At 44.6% G+C, this 10,542-nt stretch overlaps 1 long non-coding RNA gene across 1 annotated transcript; it reads left to right on the plus strand.

Annotated features, from left to right (window-relative positions):
- Nucleotides 1-10,310, plus strand: LOC308177902. Its single transcript, XR_013939474.1, has 3 exons — nucleotides 1-318; nucleotides 6,156-6,260; nucleotides 8,902-10,310. It is a non-coding gene; the product is annotated as an uncharacterized lncRNA (long non-coding RNA).
- The last annotated feature ends 232 nt before the right edge of the window (nucleotides 10,311-10,542 follow it).

The raw sequence follows: 10,542 nt of genomic DNA on the forward strand, positions 1-10,542 counted from the left end.
AATTTTATTCACCTAATGCTGGTTAAGCATCCACCCTTTGCACACCTGTCCCCCCCCATATGTTGTGGGGAGGAGGCTGCCCTGCTTTTCTCCTAGCTTGGGATCACCAGGGTGTGCTGAGGTTGAGAATCTTATGATCACTGGGACGTGCTGATGGTTTTAACCAGCTCTAGTCCTCTTGCATGACTTCTGTCCTTGTGAAGTGTGCTAGGCTGTTTCTCACCAAGCAGCAGCCTTAAAGCAGATGATCAGGATTGTTAGCTGCCTCTTATTTTTATTTTCTTTTCATGCAAAAGGGATATTTCTTAGCTATAACAGGTAAGATGATCTTAATAACATTAAATATCCATTTTCGTGGTTGTTTTACTTTACAAACTGTGACTTAGGTTGTGATGTGACACCTGAAGGTGTTTTCCTTCACACTTAAGAATTCTGAAAAATCTTTTTACTGTAGTTGTGGTTTTACCTCCAGTCATGGCAAAGGCAGATGTACACAAGCAGAATTTCTAAAACCTCTTACAAGAGAAGCAATTTGGAGTCAAAAAAAGATTTAAGACAATCTTCTTTTTCTGGGCTAGGAAGTCTTTTTTTTTTTTTTTTGGAGGGGGGATTTTTTTTTTCTTTCCTCGAGACAAGTTACTATGCATGTGTTCACTTCTCTGGTCCTGGTCTGAACTTCTCAAGGGCTTACGTTGCACTAGAGGAATGAACGCTGAAAATATTAGTTATGGTGTTCATAAACTTCACTCTTAAAAGCTGTGAAACATTGCAGACCCATTTGTGAGTGAACGGAGAATTTCCCAGTGAGTCCCAGACTTGTGGCACCCTTAAGGAGCAGTTGCAAGCAGAGCTATGTGTTGCAGCCTGCAATGAAGCATAAAATCCTTTCCTTTTTTTCTTTGATGAATCTAATAGTTTAGGTTCCTAATATTTCACTGATTCAGTGCTGAGAACATAGGACAGTGCTCAGCTGATAGCAAGATGTGACGGTTTTGGCTGAATTCTGCTGCCCTCCTCCATCCTTGAGGGGTTTTACTTTCCCACAGCTCCTTAACTTAACTAAGCCTTGTTTGTCCCCTGCGTGTCACCTCCATTCAGGCAAAGGGCATAAGCAGCTGGATGCAGATACACTTCAGCTTCATCAGCCAGAAGCGTAGGCAAGCAGCAGGCAAAGTTCTCTAGCCCACGCATTGTCCTGTGGCCCTGAGGAAAGGGAGGATAAATAAATCACCTTCTTTTTATGTATAAATGCCATTCACACTGAAACAGCACTGCATTTTAATAAGCACGCTATATGGAGTGTCACTTTAATCCTAAGAGGAAAGCAGCTTTTATTGTTGTTATTATTATTTTTTGAACATGTTGCATGTTCAGCTGCTGTTTTATTTTTGATGGGGGACCTTTTTGAGAAGAGCTGAGATCTCCACAACCTCAATACCCTTGTCTGTATTTGTGCTGAGGCTTTAAGGGGAGCCTGTGGGTGAGTGCAGGAAAGGTGTGATGGCTTCCAAAATGCCAGCCTCACATACATGGTGTAGTCATGCTGCTGGTTGCTCTGTGGGGTGAGTAAGCTGATGGCTTTGCCAGCATCTGCCTGGTGTTAGTCTCAAGCATTAAGGCAGAGGGTTTCAAAGGCATCAAAACCAAGTTCATCTGACAGCGAATTGGTGTGTGCCATCTCCTTGAAAAACCCAGGCCCCATTTGCTGGGGGAAAGGAAAGGCACTACTTTGCATCAGCATCATTTCCTTCACCTCTCCATGATGCACTGAAAAAATAACCCTGTGCCCCCTGCAAGAACAGATCTCCCTGAGTCTTGCAAAGCAGAACATCCCAGTTCATCCTGCAAGGGGGAACCACTCACATGATGATTGCTTGCAAGAGTAATGATTGCAGAGTCATCTTGTCCCTTTGACTGAAAAGTGTTTAAAGAATATCCTCTTAAATGTATCTTGAATGAGTAACAGCTGGGCAGATGAATCTATACTGCTGCTGAGTCTTGCAGGGGAGCACTTTATGTATCTGAGTCTCTGGAAGGATGAAGTCAGGGAGCTTCCCTTGGAGCAGAGCTTGTGCTCTGCCACGCCGGATGGCACTGCAGCTGCAGCAGCCCCATCTCGTCCTGCTGCCTCGCCCGGCTGGCAGCAGTGCGACACCCTGCAGCTCGGTTTGCTGCAGCATGGCACAGCCTAGCCCGGCAGGATGCATTATTGATGCTGAGGAAATGCAAGTGCTACAAGGGCTTTGTTCAGAGATGCTGAGCCAACTAACAGTACAGAAGTAGCTAAAAGCAGGGAGTGCCCATAAATTCACAAATGCTCTCATTTAGCCATTGGTTTAGATGCCTGGCCCTTTATTCCTGTTGCCCAAACCTCCAGTTGTGTTTTTCTTCTGTCTGAGATGAGGACTGAGAGTGTTACAGGGAATCCTGTGAGGAAAGCAGGACCTCAAAGCCATCTGCAGAGAACTGCCTGCAATGCCAGCCTTGGAGACTAAATAGGGGTGAGGAAAGAGGAATGTGTGTGTGCGCGCACATGAATGTGTTTCTAGCCACCAGGGAGGTAAAGGATCAAAATCTATAGCTAAATAAATCTGTAAGATTTCCAGGTATATTTTAAGTTAGTGAGGGCATCAAAGCCCAGATAGCATCCCCGAAGACCTGGCAGAAGTGCCCAGGTGTGCTGTCTGGTTCCCAGGATGCGTCCCCATCTCTCCACGTACCTGTTGGTGCACAGTGTTGGGGAGCTGCTGTCTGCTGCAAGGCACACGCTGCTCGCTGCTGAGATTATGAAAGTCATAAAAACGTCAGCTTCTGTATTTCAGTTCTGTAAACTACCCATGCACAATGCTCTCTTCTGATCCTTTACAACCAGCGAGGTTTGCCTCTGGCTTTCGGCTTGAATAACAATGAGGACATCTCCCACCTGCCTGGCAGGTCTCTGGTGGGGCTGCCCTCACCCGGAGGGGCTGGGGAGGCACCAGTGCTTTGCTCCTAAACACGAAGGTGTGGTCCCCTGCACTGCTGCCACCACGTGTAGCTGTGCATGACGGGGAGCACCGAGCCTATCAACCCCTTAAGTGCACACTTATGTTTAAAGTCATTCTGTATTTAGAAAAAACAAAACAAACAAACAAAAAAAACCAGAAGGGGTTGAAGTTTAGGCAGATGCTTGTTGGCTTCCTGGGCTGGACATAACTGTCATGTGGATTGTGAGTATGCTGCTGCTCTATCTGTCATGCATATTTGCATCAAATAGGTCTGACAGCAAGTCTCTTGATCCCCCAAAGCACTGGTAAAGGGGAGTTGAAGAAGTCAGGAGCATGCACAACTGCTGTGCAGGAGATCAGGTCTTTGGAGCCTGATTCAGGTTTAGACTTATGAGCCTCTCCGTTGATTTCTGGCTTTGTATTGGTCCCCTATCTGTGATTAAAATTTTTTTTTTTTAATGGAATTTGGCATGAAAACCAGGTGTGAGTGTAATGTTCCTGGCACAGAGCCAGTGCAGTCCCTGTTCTCCAAAGGTTGGTGGCCTTGGGTTTTGCGTTACTTTGCCTATTGTTAGAGCAGTGTCCTTCTGTTATGGACAGTTTTTGCTATTTGCAAAAGTGACTGGCTTTGCTGCACACATGGAAGTTTTAATAATTATTCCCAAGCAGCTCTGAGAGTTTTTTAACATGGAAACAAGTTCTACATTACTCGTTAAATTGGTCAAATTTCAATAAAGTCAGGAAAACATCTTGAAAACAGCATGAATATAATTTACAAAGAAAACAATCCAAGCGTTACTGCCAAAGAGTTTTCCAACAGGAAGGAAGAAAGAATTTCTCTTTCCCCCCACATAGAATGACTGTACTGTACATTAAATTAGTGGTTTTTGGAGTGAAGGAAACCACCACAGGATCCACAATGTGAATAAGAGCGAAGCTGGTACCCGACGTGAAGATAGGTCTTGCTTCTTTGTTATCTCCCAGGCAGGTTGTACAAATCCTGGCTTCACGTTCCTGTAAGTAGCTCTGCTGAGCCTCTTTATCCTAGATGAGCTCTTGCTTGCCGTGTTTTTAAATCTAGCAGTAAAACTCCACACAGGGGCTGAAGCTTGGCAGAGGGGGTCTGGGTTGTCAGCAAACGTGGAAGTGATGAGATGACCTCTTTCCCCTAATACAAAGTTTTCCTCAGAAGTGAGGAAAGGAGGACTTTGTGCATGTCTGACACTTCTCTGTACATTGCTGTCCATCTGACTGTGATGTGGTAAATGGGGATATCACAGCCCACAACCCAGCAGCTCTGCAGCCCACAACCAAAGCAGTAGCTGGGGTTACCCGGCAGGCAGGCGGGCTTTGGTTCAGCGCAGAGGTCTGCCCACAGTCAGCCCCCAAGGGCACGGTCTCCTGCTTGGTGATCAAAATAAAATGCTTGTCCCAGAGGAAGAGGATGGGACACAGGACTGAAGTTAAGGACGGGCTGGACGAATTTGCTGATTCAGAGCCTGCATGAGCCAAGTACAAAGCTATGGGCTGGTCTGCCCACTGCAAACCAATTTGGGTTCCTCAGGACTAGCACCATGCAGCAAGGCCGTGCCTGAACCACTCAACAGCAGCCTTGGCTAAAGGGTTTCATTGCAGATGAAAAACTCGCTGGTTTTCCTACCTGGAGTTCCTCATAAAAAGATGGGGAGCATAGCAGAGCATTAACAGCAAATCTCATGCATATTCCTTAATGAAGTAGGTTTCAATGTGTACAGAGACAATGTTATTTGCATGTACATGCCTGTATGAAGGAATAGTTACGGGTAGGTTTTGACTGGAGACATTATTGTTATAATTGCTTGTACTATCAACTCCACTACCTGAAAGGGAAACATAAAGCAGACCCAAACTTCCCTGATGATAGAGCTGGATGTAAAACTACAACCGTGTCTGGTGACCACATTTTGCAATTTTGAGATTTTTCTGCGCTGACATGAAGAGAAATCTTTCCAAGTTGTTTGCAATATAAAACTCAGACCTCAAGATCAGGGTCTGGACTGACTGCGTGTTCTCCCCTTAAGTTTGACCAGAGTCACATCCTGAACTTCAGTATCTTTTCTGTTGTAACCTCAGGCAAAATCAAGATAATTTTTGCAAAGCATTTTAGTTTTGGGAACAGAACTTTTTGTTTGCTTTTTTTTTATTTCCCCCTAAAGCCACAAATTATAAGAACAAAACAACAACAACAAAAACCACCCATGCTTTCAGTAGAAACAGCTCCAATGCATTTTCTGTGTCAGTTTGTATATAATCTTCCCCTGGGGTTCCTTTGCAACTGATATGAACGCAGAGGGTGTGGGGGAGATCCGCTGCTCAGAGCCCACAGACACATTTCTGGAAGTGCTGTGTTTTGAGATGAGGCTGCTGCATTGCTTAGTTTGACGCTTTCAGAAATGTTGTGAGGTTTAATTAACTAAAGCACTTTATCATCATTAGAGAAATGGAGTCCTAAGAGGTTATTGGTAGATTTTTTTTAAGGGCCACATCTGTATAGGAAAAATTAAAATCTCAAGGTATGTTTCTTGCCAATAACATTGGAGGGAGAAACATGGAAAGGGCACAGATACTAATTAAATTATTGTGCTTTATTTTTTTTTCATTCACTGTTAGTTTAACAGCTGTGCTTCATCTCTAAGGCATATTTGTCTTTATCTTTGGCCACTTTGTCAGAGCTGGCAGAAGGAATCTTAGGTGGGGTTGTTCTCTGAGCAAATTAAACAATGACCAAAACTTTGCTCATTTCTTCCATCATTATATCAGATTTCCATGTCTTCATTTTGACTTAGCAATATAGAGGCAGTATGTCTCTGCTGTCAATACGGAGCAAGGGGTGGGGACAACTCAAGGGCGGTAGGTCCTACGAGGGTCTGCATTTTTCATGAGAGTATTCAAAAGGGACTGCTCCGTGCACTGCACCACCCACCTATGCACAAAGACAAAATAGTGTTTTTACACCATTTAAATGCACAGCAAGTGCCCAGGTCTGTAGCTTGTGCTCAGGCAGAGTAATGCCTTGGTGAGTTGGATTTTATCTGATCTAGGTGACTATTGGGGTTGTAAGTACTATTTAATGCGAATATAAGCTACTTGAGACCTATAGTTTCAGTATTTTCTTTTTCTTCATTTTAGTGCCAAATGGCCATCAGAGGATTTAATTTGTCAATAGGCTGCATGAATACCCAGGCCACCTCCATCTGCTGCTGTGACAGAACACAATTAACAGGAAAATCCCAGGTACTTGCCTTCGCTAATTTTTCAAATCTCTTCTTGGCTAGTTTGGAAAATTTGCATAAGAAATCTGACTTTGAACCTTAGGCTTATGTCCAGGCTTTATTTTTTGGTTGTGTTGGTCTCAGTGGAGGATGCAGGTGAGTGGTTGGAGCAGAGCAAGAAAAAGCACAGAAATGTCACGAGATGAATCTGAGCAGAATTCAAGGAAGCAAAATGGTCAGGTAGTGGGAGCGGCGGGAGGAGAAGAGGGTGAGGGCTGCAGTGTGGAAACCTGAATGCTTTGTCTCTTGTGCACAAAGTCACAAGTCTGTTGTATGCTGCGGACCTCGTGGTGATGGCATGGTTGTTTATCGCTGTGGGTGACAGATTTCAGGGATATCCCACGAAGACCTTTCCATCTGACATTCAATTGAGCAGAAAAGAGAGCCAGGTTTGTGTTATCTAAATAGAAGCAGGCCCATGAGCCCTGATGTTAGCAGGCCTGTGTGCACTGGGTCAGGTTTGGATGAAGTGTGTGCTCTGCACTCTCAGCATTGGTTTGTGGCTGCTGAGGTCTTGGGCTGAGCGAGCTTGATCACAGGGTGACAGCCGCAGCCTGGGTTTCCCTTCCTTTCCCTTTACTTTGCAGAAATTTCAAAAATAAATAAGCAAAACCTCCTGGAACAGACAGATGAAACCACCTGCAAACTGCTCCAATTTTTATTTTTTTTTTTAACACTGAAAACATCCCTGGGTGTGCTGGTCAAGGTTTGCTGGGCTTAATGATCCTGATAGTTATGTTGGGGTGTATAGATGGAGACATCCTAAGAGGCTGGGGCAGCACGCACCCTGATGCAGTCTTCCCCCAGCTGAACTTGATGTAAATCCACAGGTAGCAGGAGCCATCCCACTCGGCTGCTGACAAGCACCTCCCCAGGAGCTATTTCCAATTGTACTCCCAGAACTGTAGGTTGGCACGTCCGTGAGGATGGCAACTGGTCTGGTGGCATGAGACATGCCCATCTCCCATTGAAAATACAGCCAGTATCTTCACATGACAAAACCATGCTGAAGTAACCTACTCACCCCCTGACACTCTCCAGTGTCCCCTATCACTCTCAGCGGTGGCGTGCTGAAACGCCGGGTGGATGTTATGCTGATCTTTTGGCAACCCCCAACGGAAGAAATAGAACACCAACCTAAAACACAAAGAAAAGGCTCGAGGAATCTATCATTATTAATCCTGCTGTCAGTTTTAATTTTGGGGACATTACCTCACTCAACATTCATTGGAAAGAGCTGCCAAAAATGATGATGTCATCATCAGCAGGCACATCTGACCCTGGCTGCTGATTGCCAGTGTTGAGTGCAAGTTAATAAATCCCCTGGTACCTGGATACACACTGGGGTTTTATTACAATGCAGGCATTCCATGATACCCTGGTAATTAAAGAGTCTGAGGAGGAAAGAAACCAAGCCACTACTTTCTTCTATTTATAAAAGCTGTGAATATAATTGTCTTGTGGATCTGCTTCCTTCAACTGTCCTGTAAACCTGTGTTTTGATTGAACTGAATGGCCCGGTGGAAAAGCTGGATGTAGGCAGGAATGGGAGATAAAATCAGAAGTGGTCGATTTGAGCTGAGACCAAAGTGGTTCCTAAGTTTGCAGATCAGGTGCAGATCAGGTTGGTGGCTGCTGTTGTTCTGAAACCCCGCTCCATGAGGAGAGGTTGAGTGACTTTTGTCATCTGCCTGGTGAAGGCTCATGTGAAAACACCCACTCCTTGTCGGCCTGAAGCCCCCCTCACCCCCTGGCACTACAGATGGCTATACGTGGTGTGGTACAGGCAGAGCTGGGCCATTCCCTTGGCCTCCTCTCCTACCCATCCTGCCTGCCCTTAGTGGTGCTGCCTCAGGCTCTGTGTCTTCACCCTGCAGGTTGCAGAGTCTGGCTCAAGGTGCTGGATGGGTCCAACTGATGCTGTTCCTGTGGGCTGGGCAGAAACAAGAGCTTGCCTTCAGTTAATGAGTGTGTTGAGCCTTCGTTCCCCCAGGATCATAGGCAAGATGGTCCCAAACATGGTCTGGGGTGGCCTCATTGTGTGCCTTTGGGGACTTCCAGTGTGGGTGGTGAGGATGAGCTGTGAACCAAGCCTGACAGGCAGAGCACTGCACTTCTAAGAACTAGAAATTTTCCTTTTCCTATGGAAAACTGAAGTTTGGGCATCTCCCTGTGGGCTCAGGGCTAGGGGTCCCACAACAGCTTTGCCTGTACTGCCCTGCCTGTCCTTAGACTGGCGTGCAATAGGAGAAATAAATATTTCTTATAAGTAGTGGATCTGCATTTTTACTCTTAGTCCATCCCCAGACATAGCCACAAGATGAGACAAAGTATTCATTGGGTTGCCACATTCCCATGGCAGTAGCAGCATAACTACTCCAAAATTTATAGAGCTCATTGAATAAAAGAGCAATTGAAAGAGAAGTCATGTTGATGAAGCAAAGCTTTGAAAGAAGGAGCAGAGCTGGGGACTTTCACACTGGAGAAAGCTTTCAAGTTGTGCTCATTTGGAGCTGACATCTGTTTACCTTTAAAGGTCTATAAATAATATTACCTCTTCTCTTTGCTGACTACTAGTGATGATACTTTGCTTCTGTTTACAGACCCTTTCCTCCTCTGTCTTGATACTGGAGTTTTCTGGCTGAGCGATTTGACATCATCATCATTGCAGACGTTTCCCCTATCTCTATAGCAACGCACGATGATGCCACAAACAGAGGATTATGCAATCTGTGTAGGCTCAGATGGAAGGAGAGGCAGGGCTGGGAGCTCTGATTTATACACAAATGTCTCTAATAGCAGCAAGGGGAATACAGAAACTTCTTGGCCAAGGAAATGGTTTTTGTATAAACATTCTCATCTTCCAAGTTTCTCTCTGGTGGGAAAGTCCCTCCTTAAAGACCTCTTATACATATATATGTGTTGTATACACACATTCACACACAGATATGCGTATTTGTGTGTGAAGGAGCATACTGATTATGCAAATGCAATATTGTTCCCAGCATCGTGCAGGCAGGGATATTGCCAGACCCCTATACACAACCTCTGTCTAACATATCCAAGTTCAACTGTGCTTTGTTCACCCCAAGCGCAAAGGTGCTGTGGGACTGCCCAGACCTCACGCTCTCTCTTCAGCAGAGGGCTGGCTTGGAAGATGCTGCTGAATGTCTTTTTTAAAATACGATTGGGAACTTTTGGGTCCTTGGCTAGATGGGATCAGCATCTTTCTTGTTCAGACCCACTCTATCTTTTCTCTAGCAACTTTGTCCTGTGGTTAAGGCAGAGGAGGAGAAGCATAAGGGCAGTTTTAAATCTCTGTGCTCCCAAAGGCTTTCTAGCTAAGCCTAAGGAAATGTCTTTGAAGCCCTCCCTGTGCCTCAGTTTCTCCTGCAACAGGACAAATAAATCTCAGTTCTTAAGGAGGTGGTGATTCTGAGCACTCTCATCTCTGAGTGTTCAGACTCTTCGGTAAGGGGGTCCATGGAGACTCTGGAAAACACACTTGTGGGTGTTTCTTCTATGTTTATCTAATTTTTATTGAACATACAAATGAATCCTATCTAGCACATGTCAGAATCAATAACTGTGCCTTGTTAGCAGTTTTTCCATTTATGGCATATTGTCCTGACATAGCTGTAAAACCTCAATGAATATGGTTTTAATAACTCAATGGTATTTAACGTACAATCGCTGTCTTATTAGGTCTAAATTAAATCCTTACTTGAGACACTTAATTTAAAGTGTGACTGATCTTTTCCTGGCCTGGAAGGAGATACTTAAATGACACTTCTTCCAATTTGGCCACATGGCTGAGGGGGTGGGATTTAAATAATGTATTTTGATGATACTACTCATCTGGTTAAAGCTGAATTGCATCATTTTACGAACACTCAGAGACAGGATCAAATTAAACCCAACTTCCCACCGAGTTAACTCAGCTGAGCTTTGGAGCTTAGCACTGTATTCAAAACACACACTTATTGTGACTATCCACTCATCAGCATCTGCTTGGCTTTTCCAAAGGAAAAAATGAAGTGCACCATATTTTTCTACTCAGAGCCTCTTGTGGGGTGCCTTTTGAGTTGACAAAGACAAGGCTTACATTCTGCTGTGGGCACACTAATAAAATAAACCTAATAAAATAAACATTACATGCAATAATGATGCTACTAAATCTCAGTTCAATGAGTAGCTAAAGTGTTACCCACAGATCTATTTAGAGTGATGTGCCTGGACTTCCT

This window comes from Anser brachyrhynchus (assembly GCF_964034855.1).
Source record: "Anser brachyrhynchus genome assembly, chromosome: 14".
NCBI classification, from domain to species: domain Eukaryota; kingdom Metazoa; phylum Chordata; class Aves; order Anseriformes; family Anatidae; genus Anser; species Anser brachyrhynchus.